Raw genomic sequence first — 20162 nt, 5'->3', positions numbered from 1 at the left:
ATGAGTTTCCCTTGAACACGGAAGGTTTTAATCTTGGAGGAAACAGTTATAAAACAGCTCTACTTATACTTCCTAGATTCCATAATCTCTCAATAACAATGCTAAATTATAAATCCACCAGTGCTTTAATCCTTTGATCAGAGACTGCATGGCTCAGTACTGTGTTGGAGAGGCCAATACAGTAAACCTCTGGGAAACATTGTAGCTCAAACCATAACAAAGCATGAATTTACAAGATGCATTTGAGAGTTGTCAGAAATAGAAAGAATATAATGTCTGTGTATAATAGAGATTGTAAAATTTAAAAGAAGAAGGATATCACGTTCTGGTAAACTCCTATCTCACTGAAAGCTTAGACTTCTGGGCTGAGGAAGTTTGGATGGAAAGTTTTATCTCATTGTCATCTAGTAGAAATCCACCATGAACCACAAATGTAATCTACATAGATCATTTAAATCTGCTGGTAGCTGCATTAAAACTTGAAGACAAATGAAATGAATTTTGATGCATATTTTAAATTTCACTATATCTTATTCAATATTTTTGTATGGGGGTATAGATTGGGGTGGAGCAATTGATTACAATATCCTGTTGTATTTGTTTTATTTATCATTGTTCCCAGCATCCGGAAAAGAAGTCACAAGGATTTTTTAGAGCAGGAGAGCAGTAGGTTGGTATTATGGTTTGTTCTCCAAAATAGAATATTTAACAAAGACAGAACAATAATGATTTATAAGAAAGTATGAAATGGAGAATACTAGGTCTCAAGTATCTTAGAGAGACTAGGAAACAAATAACATACAACCCCCTTTAAAGAAAACAAAAAGTCAAATAGCATCCTGTGGGGAGAGCCAGAATTTTTAATTATCGATATTATTATAATACTGTAATAAGTGAAAGTATAGTACATTAGGTAAGTTTAAAGAAGACACGTTTATTTGGACAGGAGAACAATTAGATCGGTATAATAAAGATAGGTGATGAAGTGGTAAAGTCACTGAAGGAATTCTGACATAAATCACAGAAATCATGTGGATGCGGAATTAGGCATCAGGAGCTTCTATGAGGAATTTGTGAATTAGAAATTAATGAAAAGTAGTTTATTGGGAGCAAAGTGCTAGTGGGAGCTACTATGCCAGGTAAGAATAGTACTCTGAACACTGCTGCTTTGTGGTCATTGCCTTAAATGGGTGGAGATTAAATGATACCTGAAATGGGAGATTTAAGTGGAGGGATCTAGAGTAGGAAAATAATAATGAGGATATTTTCAAAGGAAGTATCTCTAGACTTTGAAGATTGTGGTGAAGGAAGAGAAATTGCTTTGACAACACTTTTTGACTATTCATGGTTTCCTAAGTACCTTATATAGCTTCCTTTTGCTTTAACAATTCTATTAGTTTTTTTTTATTTCTAGGTTTTTTTAGACATGGGGCTTAAGTTTAGAATATTATAGTATCTTGATTGAGCTCACACACCTGGTGAATAGCAGCAAGATTCTCTAAGATCTAGTTAACCAAAGACATTTCTGTTTGTTTTATGTATCTTTCGAAAGATGCAGAAGAACAAGATAAAAGTGGCATAGCTTTTGAGAGAAATAGGAGAATTATGTGTGGAAATGGTTTTGTTGTAGAAAGGACAGATTTATTTTAGGCACTTAAATTTTCAGATAAAAATGAGATAGTTGTGTGGACATGATGTTGATGCTGCGGGAAATGTGAGTTCTGATTCTGAAAGAGAACCTGGAGAGGAAATAAAACCAGTTACAGTATGTGAAGTTGAATGTATAAATATGGATACATGCTATTGAAAGATTAAGTTGTATATAAATTCAATATTTATTTAAAGATTTAAAAAATTGAGACTTTAAGCAATCTTTACAAAAATCTGAATATTATAAATATTACAGTGTGTTCATCTTTGTAAGTAATTTTGCCATATACTTATATTAAAATTGTATGCATATATTGAAACTAACATATATCTAAAACTATATATTAGTTTGTTAATATATACTAATATACTAAAATAATACACTTCAGGGGTATTCACATTATATTGGTTTTACTAGCATTGTTTGAGGGTCTTTGGTCTCAAAATATGAATAATTATTAATTTTAATATACAGTATAATATTTTCTCTTATAAATGAAGGGACATTATATGTAAATATTATAGACATATTGTAGTCTGGAAAAGGTAGTGGTTAAGTTTCTGAGGCTTCATTGAGAATTCCAGTTTTATATTTTAAATATTTACTGAGACACTGCTTTGGTCAAACATTGTTCACAGATAGTATGTTATTTATTCCTCTAATGAACATGATAGATTTATTTATTTACTTTTAGCTAGCAAAGATGTTGCAGAAGATATTTATGTAATATGTTCACAATTACAGTAGTATCATTTATATATATACATATAAAATATTCCCAGAAATTTTATATAAATAATTGAAATTAATTCAAAAGTTGTTGTGATAAATGTATTTTCTATGCTACAGAATTCTAAAACTTACTTAATAACCATAGCGATGAAGGTATCATTCTCCTCCTCCTCATCATCATTCTTTTACAATAAAGAATGTAAGACTCATGAATTTATGTGGCTTGCCTACTTACTCAAGGCTATATGTGCAGATTATAGATAATTTAAAGCATGCTACTATGATTAGTACTACAATAAGCCTAAGTCTCAATAAAAGTAAGAAAAAGTAGCTAAGAGAATATAAAATATGAAAAACAAATGTAATCTTCACATTGGTATTTGTAATCCTTTTTCACTATGACCAAAATAACTGACAGAGATAACTGAAGGGAGGAGGGGCTTATTTTGTCTTAAGGCTTCGGAAGTTTCAGTTTTTTATAATGGGGACAACAAGGCCAGCCAGGAATCAGAGAGAAAAATCTGAATTTTATCTTTTTTTTTTTTTTGCCATTTGCTGCATTAGTGATTGTCTCCTTGTTTCTCAAGAGCTTTGAGGTGAATCATTAGATTATTTATTTGAGAGTTCTCTGATTTTTAAAACATACCTAGATAAGTTGAAGATTATTAAATGAATAAAATATTTATATTTTAAAGAGAAATCTTTGCTGCGTGTATGAGGATTTTGTTATGTGTGTGGACACCATGAGTTTGACTGGTGCAGTGGAGGACAGAAGAGGGCATTAGATCGCCTGGAACCAGAGCTATAGATAGTTGTTAGACACTACACTGGTTTTCTGAGAACTGAACCCGGCCCTCTTCAAGAGTATATGTTTTTCATTACTGAGCCCCAGTCTCTGATTTTCGTTTGTTTGTTTGGTTTCAATACACCCTGACCACATTTTCCCCTCCCTACACTCCTTCCAGTTGCTGCCGCCACAGTCTCTGATTTTTTAAAAATGTGAGTGCTTATAAGGTATAACTTTCTTTTAGGAGTCACTTGGCTAAAGGTTCTGGTATGTTGTTTGCATTTGACTCTAGAAGTTAAAAAAATTTCTTCACTCATGTCTTCAGTGGTTCACTGTTTGTTAACTAGTGTATTGTTTTATGTACAAGTATATGCATGTTTTCTGAGGCCAGTTTTATTGATTTCTAGTTCTGTTCCATTGTGATCTGATTGAATGTAGGGAATAAGTTTGTTTTTTTAAAAAATGTTGGGTCTTGCTTTGTGACCTGTAATGTATTCCGCTTTAGAGAAACTTCTACACAGTGCAGTGTGTATTATTTACATGTTGGGTAAAATATGTATTAGTTACAGTTGATCTATGGTATAATTTATCAATGAAGTTTCTTTGCTGCATTTCAGTTTGGCAGATCTATCTGGTGGAGTGTTAAAATATTATTATTGACCCTGTGTGTCTATGTATGTATGTATGTACACACACATATACATATATACACATACACACATATACACACACACACACACTTTTAATGTCTTTTAGTGGTTGTTTTATTGTAGTCTGTCTTGGGTTTTTGTGTGTGAAACAGCCTTTCTCTGTGTATATCATTTCTGAACAGGAGCCATGTAATAACACCAGTTGACATGCTAGTGTGGCTGGGGAAAGTTCAAAAAGTACTACCCCCAGATGAAGAGGTATGGGCAGTCAGTCATTGATGGCAGAGAGAGGTAGAATCAAGTTTCTCCATGGATGACCTTTTATGTAGGTTTTCTGATTCCAATTGGTTACCCTAGACACATGTACATATAAGCAATGCTAAATGAACTTAGTGGGTTGTAAATGCATATATATATATTGTATATGTGTGTATATTTATATTTGTACCAGTAATTTTTTTAAGGAGGAAGTCATGAATTTGGGAGGAGGTAGTGGGACAGAGGAAGAGTTGGGGGAATGTGAGTGGGGAGTGATGCAGATGCAGTACTCTTGTATGAAGTTTTCAAGAAAAGCAAAAGAAGTCATACTTTTATGTAGAGTGGCTTAGTTAGCACCATTTGCCTTGACCTATGTTTGTATTGAAATATCATATTTCTTTCTTTATCTTATGTTATTGGTTGTTTTACTCTTTTGACTTTTTTTGGGGGGTCCCACCACCTGGCTCCCAAATAAATCACACATGGAGGCTTATTCTAGCCTCTAATTATAATTATAAACAACTGGCCTTAGCTTGGCTTATTTCTAGCCAGCTTTTCTTAAATTATTCCACTTATCTTTTACATCAGGGCCTTTATCTTAAATGTTGTTAGATTTTTCTTTTACTCTTTGCCACACATTTGAATACTAAAATGTTCTTTCTTTCTTTCTTTCTTTCTTTCTTTTCTTTCTTTCTTTCTTGCTTGCTTGCTTGCTTTTTCTTTGGAGGATCCACCACCCAGTTCCACACATGTGGAGGCTTATTTATTCTTTCTTATTATTGTCCTGCCTTAGCTTGGATTATTTCTAGCCAGCTTTTCTTATTTTGAATTATCCCATTTATCTTTTGCCTTTGGGTTCTTATCTTTGTCTTACTTCTGTAAATCTTATTTTCACTCTTACTCCACGGCTTGCTGGGTGGCTGGCCCTGATATACTCCTTTCCTTGCTGTGTCTTCTCCTATTTATACTCTCTGCCTACTAGCCCCGCTTATCCTTTCTCCTGCCTTCATATTGGCCATTTATTGCTTTATTAGGCTGCCAGATGTTTCAGACAGGCCAAAATAATCACAGCTTCACAGAGTTAAACAAATGTCGTGTAAACGAAAGCAATATATCTTTACATCATTAAACAAATATTCCAGAACATAAACAAAAGTAACACACCTTAAAATAATTTTTTACAACAATCTTAAGATAATTTTTCTGGACATAGAAATTTTGGCTATCAATAATTTACATTCAAGAACAGGAATGTATTCTTTCTTTCTTTCCTAGTTTTTAATTTACTAACAAAAGATCTATTATTCTCATATTTTTGCCTCTGTATGATATTTGACATTCTTCTTTGTTTTATTTTTTGACATCTTGACTACGATGTGTGACAGAAAGTTTCTTCTCTCATGACTATTTGATCTTGTTTGAATGTCTGTTTCTTTCTCTAGGTTTGGAAAATTGTATCTAAGCCATTAGCTTTCATTTCAACTCTTTCTTGTATTAATTTTCTTAAGGTTGTTATGTTAAAGTGTATTCCAGCCGTCTTAGAGTTTTCTGTAGTGTTCACTGACTCTTCTTCTTTATGCATGCTTCTGTGTACTCTTGTCTCAGTTCTGTCCTCAACCCCAACACTGGGTTTTCTGCTTGGTCTCTGCTATGGATGATGTTTTTCTTGTTATTTATTTAATTGATTAGTTCTTTCATTTCCAGAACTTATGTTTGCTTGTTTTGCAGTATCATCAGTTTCTTGTTGAATGTTGCCTTTGACTGATTCTTTCATCCACTTTTGGTAACTTTTAGTCTGTGTCTTGAATTGATTTCATAAATTTATTTCCCATGTTTTTATTAATTTTTCCATATGTTTGAATCTTGTAATTGGCCTTTGAATCATTTTGAAAATAATATTCTGAACTCTTGTTTCAGCATTTCAGTTATCATCATCTCCACTTTCAGGTGTTGAGTGCCTGTCAGTTTGCAGAATTTTCACAGTTGTTTTTCTTATGCTTTACACATCTGTTGGGGTGTATGTGTTTTCTGGCTTGTGGCTTCCTCCATTTTTTTGCCTAGTTTTTGTTTTTGTCTGAGTCCTCTTGGTGGTGGTTTGTCTTCACTTGGTTTATAGTCTGGGAGGTAGTCTAGTGCAGCAATTATTGTGGGGATTTAATAAAAGTTTTAGTGGGAGCTGCTAGTAAAGACACTGCACTCTTACACTCCCTGTGAAGTTTGGTAACAGGAGTGGTCCTAGGAGCCCTACTCAGTATGCTGCCTTTGGTGGAAGACCTATGCTGTTTAGAATAATTTGCCTGATGTGCTGAAGAATACAGTTCATAGATATTCCACTACTTACCAGAAGTCATTTTGAGGTGGTGTCCCATTTCTTATACTTGAATAGCTCCTTCTTGAGCCTTGATTCCAATTAGCAGCCTTCTAACTTCCCCTACTGCCTTGGGATTCCTGTTCTTTTACCAGGGTTTTATTCAGATATCTGCTTCACATATCTGGGCCTGTATTACTCTTCTGTCTCACTCCAGAATGATCGACCCAAGGCTTGTGTTTATATAATGTTTAAACTCAGCTAAGCAATGACTTTTGATTTAAAATCAAGGAGAATTTATGATAATTATTTCCATGTCTAAGTAGAGATAGTTGTTGTGTGAGCTGCGGGCCTCTTCCCACAGCCTGGCTCCTGGCCGCTTGGCTAGCTTATACCCCGAAATAACAACACACAAACTGTATTCTTTTAAACACTGCTTGGCCCATTAACTCTAGCCTTTACAGGCTAATTCTCATATCCCGATCTACCCATCTCTAATAATCTGTGTAGCATCAGTCTTACCAGGAAAGATTCAGCATGTCTGACCTGGCAGCTTGCTTCATGGCGTCTGGCCCTGAGAGGAGCTACGTGACATCTGAGCTCACTTCCTCTTCCTCCCAGCATTTTGTTCTGTTTACTCCACCCACCTATGTTCTAACCAATCAGGGCCAAGGCAGTTTCTTTATTTGACAAATGACCTTCCTCCATCAGATAGTCACTGATGTTACTTTGGAATGTAACATTGTAAGTTTGACTAAGTTCTAAAATTGTAAGAAAATATCAGTTCTTTCTTTCCCATGTTGTGCAGAAAAGAAGTGAGTTTGTCAGCTGGTAAAAATTAAGGTAGTAATTGATTTTGTGCTACTAAATGGATGTAAATGCTACAACATCCTAGGAGAAACTGCAAAGCCTATTTATTTTTGTCACGTGCCTCTTCTAATCTTACACTTCTGGAATATTTTTAATGGAGGAGTAAAATAACATACTTAAGGTGTTTGAGTAGTAGGTTCTTTTTATAAGAATCTTACTGTCTACTAGTTATGAGCAAATAAGTTTCTGTTAGACCTTAAGTACTCATGTGTAAAAGAAAATAATATCTGCAAAGAACAGAAGAACAGTCGATTTCTAATCATTGTAAAATATGGCAAAGTTGCAGCCGTTTTTATTAGATAAGTCAAGGACGTCTTATATTCAGTCATTGAGTTGAAATAAAAATAGTCATTTTATTGAAAATAAAATAGATATTCAAACAAGCAATTTTAAAAATGAAAACCAGAAAGGAGGCAGGAGTGTGGAAGGTTGTGCTGAAAGGACAGATCTACTTATCTTCTTCATAATATGCAAGCATCCTTAACCCATCCACAGCACAAGCCATTCCTCAAGTTAAGCATTCCTTCTAGCTAGTGTCTTAGAATCAAGCTTTTGAAATAGTATATAGTTGGGATTTCTTTTCCTCCTTCCTTTCTTTAAGTTTCCATTCATATTCTATACCCACACCATACAGAAAAAAGTACTCCAACATCAGTAATCACCTTTTAATCGACAAATTCAGGTTTCTCTTTGCTACCTGAGTTCTCTGTATTGTATGCCATTATTACTTATTCTGTCTTTGAGTAACTTTTCATCTTTCCTAAATAAATGTAGGGAGACAAAACTGTCATGATTTGAAGACAATAGTGTACCACTGCTGTGAGGACCAGCCTCTAGCAGTGCAGGTTTGATGGGGTTCCACAGTCAGTGAACTAAGGCTTGTTTCTGTCTGAGGGAGTAAGGGGGAAGACACATACACTCTTAATGGTTTCATTCTGGCTTTTTCTTTCTTCTTTTTTTCTCTTTACAGCTTTCCTGGTATTTTCCTTCTCTCATATTTTTGATGATTTCCTTCTAACTTACTATTTTTTTCCCTTACAACTTATATATGCCAGTATAATCTTTCAAGCAATATAAAAATTACTATGTGGCTACATTCTTTATTTCAAGTGAATGATGAAAATGAATACAAATAAAACAGTATTTTTCATACCCCTTACATTATTAAACATTTTACATTTTACATATTACAGGTGAAAAACAAGTTGCTTTTTAGCTACATACATTCATGTCCAAGTAAGTTGTTAATTTGTTATACGTTAGTAGAGTGTAAGCAAGTAGGGATTCTTCTCGGCCCGTTCTTTCACTCTCAGGCTGCATTTTGTACTTTACAAAGAAAGGACCAGTTATGTTATCATTTATCTCATAAGGTAATCTTATAAGAATCACAAATCTAAACTTTTATATAGGAAAAAGAACCAGTCAGCTCTATTTAAATCCTCAGGGTGCATGCCCACTTATCAATAGTTTTTATATCGGGAAGTTGGGAGCAGAAATGGGCACAAGGAATTAATCATCATCCTATTCTACCAAGAAAGGCACATCAGTTATTAATAATTGGGATGCTTTGTTTTTGTTCTCTGGTCTTAACAAGTCTCTCATTCAGCTATGTGCCTTTCTAAAACTTTAGATTTTCTTTTGGGTTTTTCACCTCAAAGTTATTTGAAAAAATCTTAGTCTAACCTTAAGTTATTTTCAAAGCTTTGTTTCAGCTATTATGTACTGTGAACCTATGAACACAACTCCTAACATTAAGATTAAAAGAATTTAAGTTAACTGAGCTGCTGGAACTCAATTGTTTTTTTCTTTTTGGGTATTTCAATTATTTTTCTTAATAATTAACCTAAGTTAATCTATTATCACTCCTCAATAAAAACTCATGTGTTCTAGCTGTGTGACACTTCCTTGTTTTATTTTTTATCCTCTGCAGCCTCTGATTTATCAGAGGCAGGGCCAACATTTTATCTACCTTTACCTATGCTAATTTTCCCCTAAACTAACATCTATTGTAATTCCTTACTATATCTGTTAAAAACTCTCAATCATCAAAATCTTATTTAAACTAACACTATTTTTGTATGAAATCATTGTTAAACAGTATAGCTTAGGAGGAGATCATCTTCATAATAATCCACAGGTAAAAATGTCCAGTAGAACTGGATATTTCTAAGACATGATAATACTGCATTAAGGGCAGTGGGAATCGCCCCGTGCCCATTCACACCATGCCAGATACATGAGAAAAATGGCAGTGGCAAACATGCAGAGACACAGAAGTAACAAAAAACATTCTGGAACCGAGGCTTTCTGGGCCTTGCCTATCCAAGGTTCACCCATCAGGGTTTTGTTTCCTGGTGGGCCATCCCCTCAAGTCAATTGCCCCCTGCTGCTCCTCTGACTTGGCCACTGGCAAAAGTGATCTGCTCACATTTTCTCGGTGTGCTTTCCTAGTTTATTTAAGGACTTCTCTTTCTCTACCCTGCTGTTATATATAGCTCTACTAAAAGTTTACATTCTCTTTTTCAGTCATTCCCTAACCTAGTTCCATTTCTGTTACTCTGATGAAATTCCCCAACAAAATGCGGTTTAGAGATGAAATGGGTTATTTTCTTTCATAAATTCAGGTTATAGTCCACCATAGCAGGGAAATTAAGGTGGATGAAGCTTAAAACAGCTAGGTATATCACGTCAAAGCCAAGTGCAGAGAGAAATGAATGCCTTCTTGTTTACCAGGCTTGGGGGCTGGGATAGATGCGAAGGGTTGGGGCCTACGCTCCCAACTTGGCACACACCTCTATGTTTATATCTTTATGGAAGTTTCATTGTATGTACTTCTCATTATTTTTTGTTAATTTTTATTTGTGTTAAAAATATGAATATTTGTCATTACTCCTCTGTTTACTAATTAAGCACAAGCATTTGTAGTGTTTCTTCCTGAAGAAAGGGTGATCAGGATGAGCTGTTTGCCTTGGAGTCCTTCAGCTATCAGTATCCATGGATAGCTTCTCTTGGACTATTAGTATTTCCCAGAGAAGAATCTTTTCTAATAGGAAAAAGCTAGGTTGTAAAAAACTCTTTGTGAACCTTCATTAATGTAGCGGGATGCAAGATTAACTCGAAAAAATTAGTAGCCCTTCCTTTACACAGATGGTAAATGGGCTGAGAAAGAAATCAGAGAAACATCAGCCTTCAAAATAGCCACAAATGGCATAAAATATCTTGGAGTAACTTTAGTCAAACAAGTGGAAAACCGGTATGACAAGAACTTTAAATCTTTGAAGAAAGACATTGAAGAAGACACCAGAAAATGGAAAGATCTATGCTCTTGGGTAGGTAGAATTAACACAGTAAAAATGGCAATCTTACCAAAAGCAGTCTACAGACTCAATGCAATGCCCATCAAAACCCCAGCACAATTCTTCACAGACCTGGAAAGAACAATACTCAACTTTGTATACAAAAAGAAAAATACCCAGGATAGCCAAAACCATCCTGTACAATAAAGAAACTTCTGGAGGCAACACAATCCCTGACTTCAAACTCTACTACAGAGCTATGGTACTTAAAACAGCCTGGTATTGGCATAAAAACAGAAGGACCAAATGGAACCAAATCGAAGATCCAGGTATTAATTCACACACTGACAAATACTTGATTTTTGACAAAGAAACAAAAAATATCAAATGGAAAAAAGAAAGCATATTTAACAAATGGTGCTGGCATATCAACATGTAGAAGAATGAAAATAGATCCATATCTATTGCTATGCACAAAACTCAGTTCCAAATGTATCAAAAACCTCAGCCTAAATCCAACCACACTGAACTTCATAGACGAGAAAGTGGGAGATACACTTGAATGCATTGGTACAGGAGGCCACTTCCTAAGTATAACCTCAGTAGCACAGACACTGAGAGAAACAATTAATAAGTGAAACCTCCTGTAACTGAGAAGCTTCTGTAAAGCAAAGGTTATGGTCAAGAAGACAAAACAGCAGCCAACAGAATGGAAAAAGATCTTCACCAACCCCACATCAGACAGAAGACTGGTCTCCAAAATATACAAAGAACTCAAGAAGTTGGTCATCAAAAGAAAAAAATAATCAAATAAAAAAAATGGGATACAGACCTAAACAGAGAACTCTCAACAAAGGAATCTAAAATGGCTGAAAGACACTTAAGGAAATGTTCCTTTGTCATCAGAGAAATGTAAATCAAAACAGTTCTGAGATTCCATCTTATACCTGAAAGAATGGCCAAGATCAAAAACACTGATGACAACTTATGCTGGAGAGGATGTGGGGTAAAGGAAACACTTCTGCATTGCTGGTGGGAATGCAAGCTGGTATGGCTCCTTTGGATATCAGTGTGGCAATTTCTCAGAAAATTAGGAAACAGCCTAACTCAAGACCCAGTAATAACACTTTTGAATATATACCCAAAGGATGCTCAATCATATCACAAAGACATGTGATCAACTATGTTCATAGCAGCATTGTTTGTCATAGCCCGAACCTGTAAAGAACCTAAATGCCCCTCGACTGAAAAAAAGATAAGGAAAATGTGGTACATTTACACAATGGAGTACTACATAGCAGAAAAAAAATTGACATCTTGAAATTTGCAGGCAAATGGATGCTGACCTTAGCTTGACTTTTTTTTTTTACCAGCTTTTCTTTTCTTTTTTCTTTTATATATTTTATTTTTTTTAAAAAAGAAAACAAACTATCTTTTTACACACATACCAATCCTCAAATTCCCGCTCCCTTTCTTCCTCCCATTCCCTCCACATACCCTCCCACCCCACCACCATCCATTGCTTTGGGGAAGGTCCAAGGCACTCTCTACTACATCTAGGCTGAGCAAGGTATCCATCCAAAAAGAATAGGTTCCCAAAAAGCCAGTGCATGCAGTAGGGATAAATCCTGGTGCCATTTCCAATAGCCCTTAAGTCTGCCCCAGCCGTACAATTGTCACCCACATTCAGAGGGACTAGTTTGGTCCTATGCTGTTCCTTCCCAGACAGGCTGTAATTGGTGAGCTCCCAATTAGCTCAGGGAGACTGTTTCAATGGATGTCCCCATCATGGTCTTGACCTCTTTGCTCATATTTTCATTGTTCCCACTCTTCAGCTGGACTTTGGGAGCTCACTGGACTGAGTTACCAGCTTTTCTTAACTTAAATCATCCCAGCTAGCTTTTGCCTCTGGGATTTTTTACTTTTCTTACTTCTGTAAACCTTACTTTCACTCTTAATTCTGTGGTTGGTTGTGTGGCTTTTACACTGGCCCCTTGTGTCCTCCTTTCTTTGTTCTTTGTTTTTCTCCTCCTCCCAGGTTTCTCCTCCTATTTATTCTCTCTGCCTGCCAGCCCTGCCTGTCCTTTCTCCTATCTTGCTATTGACCATTCAGCTTTTGCCTAGACCTTCAGGTGTTTTAGCCAGGCACAGTAACATAACTTTACAGAGTTAAACAAATACAACTTAAACAAAAGCAACACACATTTTTACAAATATTTCTGTTTCTAATGTTTATTTTTAAAGCTAAATGTGCCTATGTGATTCTTAACTAATGAAATCCAATAGGAAGGGATGAGAATCACACCTGACCTGTAACTGCCATATTCTCTCCAGTTTAAGGACAATTTTGTGAAACATTATGTGAATATAGAAAGGACCACTGGTTATAGAGCTGAATGTCTGAACAAGAAGGAAACTGTTATTACATCAAGGTTTAGGTTATAATATAAATTTAGTGCATTATAAATTATATGTAATGCATTTCTTGTCTTTTGGCACAAGGGGAGAGGGCAGTTCTCCAGTGTGCAATGCAATGGAGGTGATCCGAGGAATTGAAATTTTCCCATTACAGCATCTTAACTTAGTGAGAATGTTTTGAGTATTTATGATAGCTTACAAAATCTTGAAAATATAGGTTACAGATATTACAATTTTAGTTTATTCAGTAGCATTTTACATTTCATATTTTTATAGGAAATAAATGTTTAGTGCTGTGTTTTCTGATTTCAGATATTTTTACAATTGGTTTATTATTTATGTATTTCTTTCAGTTTAGTACAATATGGCTTTGGAATATTTTGATTGAAACATTCCTATTATGTTATTTGCAATGAGATTTATTATTATCAAATCTTTTAAAATGACTCTATGAGTCATAATATTACTCACTGAAAATTTAGATATGTACTTATAAATGTAAAAACACTGTCAAGGATCTATTAAGAAGTGCATTTTTTATGATTGCAGAAATATTTGAACTTTACCTGATGTTCGTTTGCTTTAGAATAAATTTTGGCATCCAAGAATGAGAATCACATTGCCTCAGTGTAGGCTAGTGAGCTTCATTCAATCTTTTGAATCCCCCACCCTTTTTTAAAAAACAAACTTCTGTAATTCTGAAAAAAATGAATACATGTTTAATGACATACTCAAACTGTTGATTAATCTAAATTCTAACATTATTAAAATTCAAGTAGTTTTAGGTTCCAAGAGAGTTTTGAACACACCTTAATTATTACCACTCAGTCATATGCACAATTATTAGACATATTTTTCTTTAAAATTGATTCTATGAAAGACTCTCAATAATGGGAGATACAGTCTCAACTGGCCATCTCTTGTCACCAAAGCTTCTAGTACTGTGACTGGTTTTTATATTCTATTGAATTGTTGGTCAAAGGGGTCCCATGGAAATTCCAAACAACTCAGAATGTTGTCAAGACAATAGACTGCTCTCCACAAACTGACAGCAAGACCTTGTTGCTGAAGATGATGCCCACACAACTAATTGAATATGGCGAGGTCAAGTTAGTGCCTGCATAGAACCTTCACCCCTGTGCTCTAGTGTCTTTGGTATAGGAAGGCACTCTGCAGGCTGCCAAAGGGTAAGTATATACACCAACCCAGCCATAAAATCTTTGATCAGCAATGCTATCCTTCCTGCAAAATTTGCTAGGGCAATGGTGGCACAAAGCTTGTGGGAGTAACCAACAAATGTCTGATTTGACTTAAGGCTTACTCCGTGAGATGGAACCCATACCTGACACTGATTGCATGACCATGAACGAGAGACTAGATTGCTCAGAGACTTAGGGTAAAACCAAATACTATTGGCCTTAAAAAAAAAAGTAAGGATAAAATAGCTCCTAATGATATTTGATATTCTGCTATACTCATGGATTAGTGTCTTATGTAGCTCCAGAGAAGTTTCCTCCTGCAGCAGAGACTCATGGTCAGATATCACACACACACACACACACACACACACACACACACACACACACCACACACACACACACACACACACACACACACCTAAAGAGAAAGAGAGGGGGGGGGGTGGATATCTTGGAACACTTAACTCTAAATGGGTCTAAATGGGTTGTATGCAACAAATCCCTCTCCTCAGGGTACCCAGTGGAAGAGGTGGAAAGAGTAGAAGAGCCAGAGGGGATGGAGGACACCAGGAGAGCAAAGCCCTCTAAATCAACTGAGTGAAGCTCATATGAACTCACAGAGACTGAAGCCGCAGCACAGGGCCTAGGTCTGCAACAGGTCCTCTGCATATATATATTATTTAGTTTATGGGACTCCTGAGTGTGTAGGTGATTGGGTCTCTCATACTTGTGCCTTCTCTTGGGCTCTTTTCCTTTTGTTGGTTTGCTTTATCCAAATGTGATGTAATATTTTTTTGTTTTATTATACTTTATTTTGTTATGTTGTATTGTTAACTCTTAGAAGTCTTTTTTTTTTCCTACTGAGACATAGAAAGTGAGCAGATCCCAATTTTCTCCCCGGCAATTTTGTCTACTTCCCATAGCCAAGAGGATAACTATATGTTTTTCCTTGGGTTCACCTTCTTACTTAGCTTCTTTAGGTTCACCAATTGTAGACTCCGTGACCCTTATTTATGGTAGAAACCAATTATGAGTGAGTACATCCCATGTTCATCTTTTTGGGTCTGGGTTACCTCACTCAGTATAGTGTTTTCTATTTCCATCCATTTGCATGCAAAATTCGAGAAGCCATTGTTTTTTACTGCAGTGTAGTACTCTAATGTGTATATATTCCACACTTTCTTCATCCGTTCTTCCATTGAAGGGCATCTAGGTTGTTTCCAGGTTCTGGCTGGGTGGGGTGGGATGGGGGTAAGGGGAGATGGGGAGAGAAAAGGGAGAAGGGGAGGATGGGGGGGAACTCAGGGAAAAAGGATGATTGGGATAAAGGAAGATTGCGTAGGGGAGCACAGAAGCACAATTCTTAGTTAAGGGAGCCACCTTAGGGTTGGCAAGAGACTTGAACCTAGAGTGGCTCCCAGGAGCCCAAGGCGAGGTCCCCAGTTAGTTCCTTGGGCAGCTGAGGATAGGGAACCTGAAATGACCCTATCCTATAGCAATACTGACGAATATCTTGCATATCACCATAGAACCTTCATCTGGTGATGGATGGAGATAGAGACAGAGACCCACACTGGAGCACTGGACTGAGCTCCCAAGGTCCCAATGAGGAGCAGAAGGAGGGAGAACATGAGCAAAGAAGTCGGGACCACGAGGGGTGCACCCACCCACTGAGACAGTGGAGCTGATCTATTGGGAGCTCACCGGGGCCAGCTGGACTGTGACTGAAAAAGCATGGGATAAAACCGGACTCTCTGAATATGGCAGACAATGAGGGTTGATGAGAAGCCAAGGACAATGACACGGGGTTTTGATCCTACTTAATGTGCTGGCTTAGTGGGAGCCTAGCCAGTTTTGGATGCTCACTTTCCTAGATATGGACGGAGGGGGGAGGACCTTGGACTTTCCACAGGGCAGGGAACCCTGACTGCTCTTTGGACTTGAGAGGGAGGGGAAGAGGAGTAGGGGGAGGGGGAGAAGGGTGGGAAGAGGGGGAGGGAAATGGGAGGCTGGGAGGAGGCGGAAACTTGATTTTTTTCCTTTTCTCAATAAAAAAAAAAAGAAAGCGAGCGGATGTGGATGGGGTAAGGTGGGGAAGAGCTGGGAGAAGTAGAGGGAAGTGAAACTGTAATCTGGATATATTTTATGAGAAAATAGTCTATTTTCAATAAAAGGGGAAATCTCATTATGAGGAAATGCCAACAATAGACAAAATGTAATATCTTCAGTGGGGAAGTTGGTGGCCTATGAAGGCCTTATTAAATCCATTGAATTAATGCTTGTAAGAAAATTGAGCAAATTATTTTAAATTACTACAATGCTATTACTTAGGAAGTGGAGGCAGGGGATTGGGAGTTCAAGACCAGCCTTTGCTGTAAAGTAGTTTTGAGGGAATCATGAATTATATAAAATCTGTCTTACAACCTTTTCTACCATAGAGGGGAGAATATTTCAGAAAAGCGTGAAGAAAAAATATTTTCCACGAGATTATGAAGAATGAGAAATAGGGAACTGTTCATTAAGTGTAGAATTTCAGTGATTATAGATATACATAATTGGGCTAGAAAGCAGTAGAATAATTTCTTCAAAATTCCCAAAGAAATTATCTGCATATAGTAGAATTTTACATCCAGCAATATTTTTTTTTCAGTGAAATGTCAGCATGGGTTAAAGTAATTTTCAGAGACACAGGAAATCATAATGTATATTTCTGTATATTTCTTCTTTTTTCAAAAGTTGCTTAGGGATATAAATGATCAAAATTTAGGAGAATATGCAGAGAGAGAAAATGGATCCAATTTTAGATTACATTAAGGGAAATCAGAAGGTGACAATCATTGAGTTTAGATATTGGCTAGTTTAGATTAAAGTAGTAAGATATTAATAGTGCATTCTTGGAAGGATACTTCTGGAGAAAATCCAGTACGTTTAACCAGTTTTTCAGTGCATGTCTAGGCAGTCTGAAGCTTCATTACTTACTTATCAAGTAAGAAAAATAGAAAACCAATTAAAATAATAGGAAAAGTAAAACAACAGCAATAATTTTTGAAAATGAGGTGAAATAAAATATGGTACAGTTTAAAGCAGTTGACAGAGGTGAGGAAAGATAACACATTTTATCTTGATGCAAAGAATATTTTCTTCATATGGACTCTGTATTGTGGCACTAGACTCATGAAAAAGGAAATGCAATCCCAAGACCATCTGGCACTATAGATTTTATGTGTTAAGTGGTGTTAGCTGGCTTACAATCGACTTTTAGAGCATGGCAGTCACAATCACTATGTCTACAGAAAATCATGTCAAAGAATGTAAAACTGACAACCTGAAACTAAAGTTATGGAACGTGGGACGTCGATGAAAGGTACAGGAGTAAACAGGGACAGCGTCTTCATTTGACAATGCATAATGTTGAAAAAATCAGCCAGTGCTAAGACTAGGATTAGAAATATGAGTAATATACACACACATGTTTATAAGGATGCTATAAATTACAAAAAGTAAGGGGAAAAGGTATATGTAATATTAGGTCTAGTGTTTACTAATTGCTTCAGTTTTGAAAGTCTTTCCAGAATGAAGCTGTTTTTCTCTTCCCCATCCAACAGTGGCATCAGATAAGCTAAGAAGGTTTAAATGAGCTGAAGTAGATTAGTTTTGCAAGCACATTCTAGCCAATTCTATCAAGGAGTCATATATGGCATTCCTTCCTTGGTTTTAGATGTATCCGTTAACAGATTGTAGAAAATAAACAAAATGTTATGACAACAATGGCTCCAAACATTTGCTCATCATAGTAATCGATACTGTCAAGCAATGAGGATCAAATAAATGTAGAAACCATGTCAAGGCATCATCCATTAAATATTACTAATCTTTGTTTTGCTTCTAAGGCAAGTGTCTTCATTTTACAGGTTTAGAGAGTTTAAGTACATAGCTTGTGATAGTGTAGTAATGTTAGAGATAGGATTTGGAGCTTGGTTTGTTTAACTCAATATGGCAAGTGATGTGACTGGAATGTACAACCCTTGGGGAAGGGAGTCTTAGCCTTAGCTATGCAGACTAGGAGAATGTGCTTTACTTCTAGACAAGGTAGACTCTTTCTTGCTCGTTATTTCAAATCACTTGCTGTAAGTTTTGTAAGATATTTGTTAGCCATTTTTTTGAATATTGATTTGATGTGTGCAAACCTTTAGGGAGTCTTTTATATTTTCCCTGAATTTGCACCATTTATGCAAGATGGTAAATTTACAGGAATATCTCACTGCATATAAATTAGTGCTTTTGCAAGCAGCAAGAGAATGGTAGAGTCTGTATAAGTTTTTCTTATAAGGTAGAATTTTATTATACCCAACACTATTGTGTTTAAGGGCAAAATCTCAATTAAATTTATAACTGCCAGTTGTTATTGCACATGTAAAAGTTATTCCTAATATTTTATATTATTTTATGTAACCATTATAAAATCAAATATGTAAATATACTTTAGAATAGTAATTACATTTCAGATTTGAATTTGTTTTATGCAGTTATTTAATCTGAGATTCATTAAAAGAATAGTTTCTATAGTAACAGCAACATCATTTGATATCTTTGGAATCTCTGAGATCTGGAACATTTTTATAAAAAATGTATGCGATATGTCATGTAGACTCCTATGCAGGTTTAAATGTTCATAATTTTTCTTGTATATTTATTTTTTCTAGTTTTTTTGTGAATTTTATTCTTTTTTTGTCTTCCAGTATTTTTCTTTTAAAACTTTAAAGCATATGTACTTAAAAATAAAAATGTCAAAAGAATTCAATGAGGAGGTGGATATTGGAGAGGATAGTAGGAGTAAGTGTGAACTTCTTTCTGAATGAAATCCATCAGCACACATGTTACTTCCTTCTAGGAGGAAACCTGTTACTTTATCTCAGGAGATAGTCTATTAGGTCACGACAACTATTTTGAGAAAAAGATGGTATATGATAGCACCATGAGAGCAGAGTCAAAATGAAATAGAATGCTTGATTAGTAACAAATTGTTCCAATGGTTTATTAATACTTAGATTTTTAAAAAACACAATGATAAAATAATGTTCATTGTGTTTGCCATTTATTTCCTACAGAAGGCATGTTTCTTTTCTGTGCAGTTAGTTTTTGTTTTGCTTTGAGACAGAGGTGTTATAGCACTGGCTTCAAATTTACTTTGTTGTGGAGTGTAGCCTTGGGCTTCTGATCCTTCTGCCTCTACTTCCTAAATCCTGGTTTAGGATTAGTAAGATGTATCTCTATACATGATAATCTGCCTTTTTAAATTATATTCTTTGAAGCTCCCTTAAATTTGGCTTCATGTATATCATTGGAGTTGTCCATCTTATGATAAAATATCATTGCTAAAAATCTCTTAAAATTTGTACTCCTCACATATTTGTACTTTTTTATTTGACCTTTTATCAGTGACTTGATTTAGCTATACGTAGCGTAGATATGAATATTTTATCATTAGTCACTTTGCCCCTCAAAGTCCATTCTCTTTTTTCTCTTTGACATTCCTCTAACTTATGTCCATATTCCTGCTTCTGTGGAACACTAAATTGAAAGCAATAAATTTCTTTAATGTTCCATGGTTCTTCTGCCTAATATCCTTTTAAAGAGCCTAGTGAAATGTCAGAAATATATTTTTAAAAGTACATTTTTAATGCCTTCCTAAGACATATTTTTGAAAAGAATATAATCCAGAGAAATTAGTAACATAATAATACAAGATAATTGTCTTTTTTTCAATAAAATAATTTTGTTCCTTTCATTTTGAATATCACTACAAGTGATTATTTCTTTACTCTCCATTATTTTTGTATCTTTTCTTCTATTCTCCCAGCCCAGACAGCATCTACTAAAATTTCAATGAGATCATGTTAAAGTATTATAAAATATTCTTATATTGTCCAGGTATTTTCTATAACATCAATTATACCCTTAGGAATTTGAGATTTAATTGTGGATAGTTGAGA

General features: G+C 35.5%; 1 protein-coding gene across 1 annotated transcript in view; it reads left to right on the top strand.

Annotated features, from left to right (window-relative positions):
• The window catches only part of Agbl4 (AGBL carboxypeptidase 4), a 1095236-nt gene that overhangs the window by 10122 nt on the left and 1064952 nt on the right, over positions 1 to 20162 (top strand). The window lies entirely within an intron of this gene.

This window comes from Microtus oregoni, unplaced genomic scaffold, assembly GCF_018167655.1.
Source record: "Microtus oregoni isolate MIOR12 unplaced genomic scaffold, Mior012 000005F_ref0000423, whole genome shotgun sequence".
In the NCBI taxonomy this organism is placed as follows: Eukaryota; Metazoa; Chordata; class Mammalia; order Rodentia; family Cricetidae; genus Microtus; species Microtus oregoni.
The sequence above is the reverse complement of the archived record's forward strand: the minus strand, read 5'-3'. Positions and strand labels throughout refer to the sequence as shown.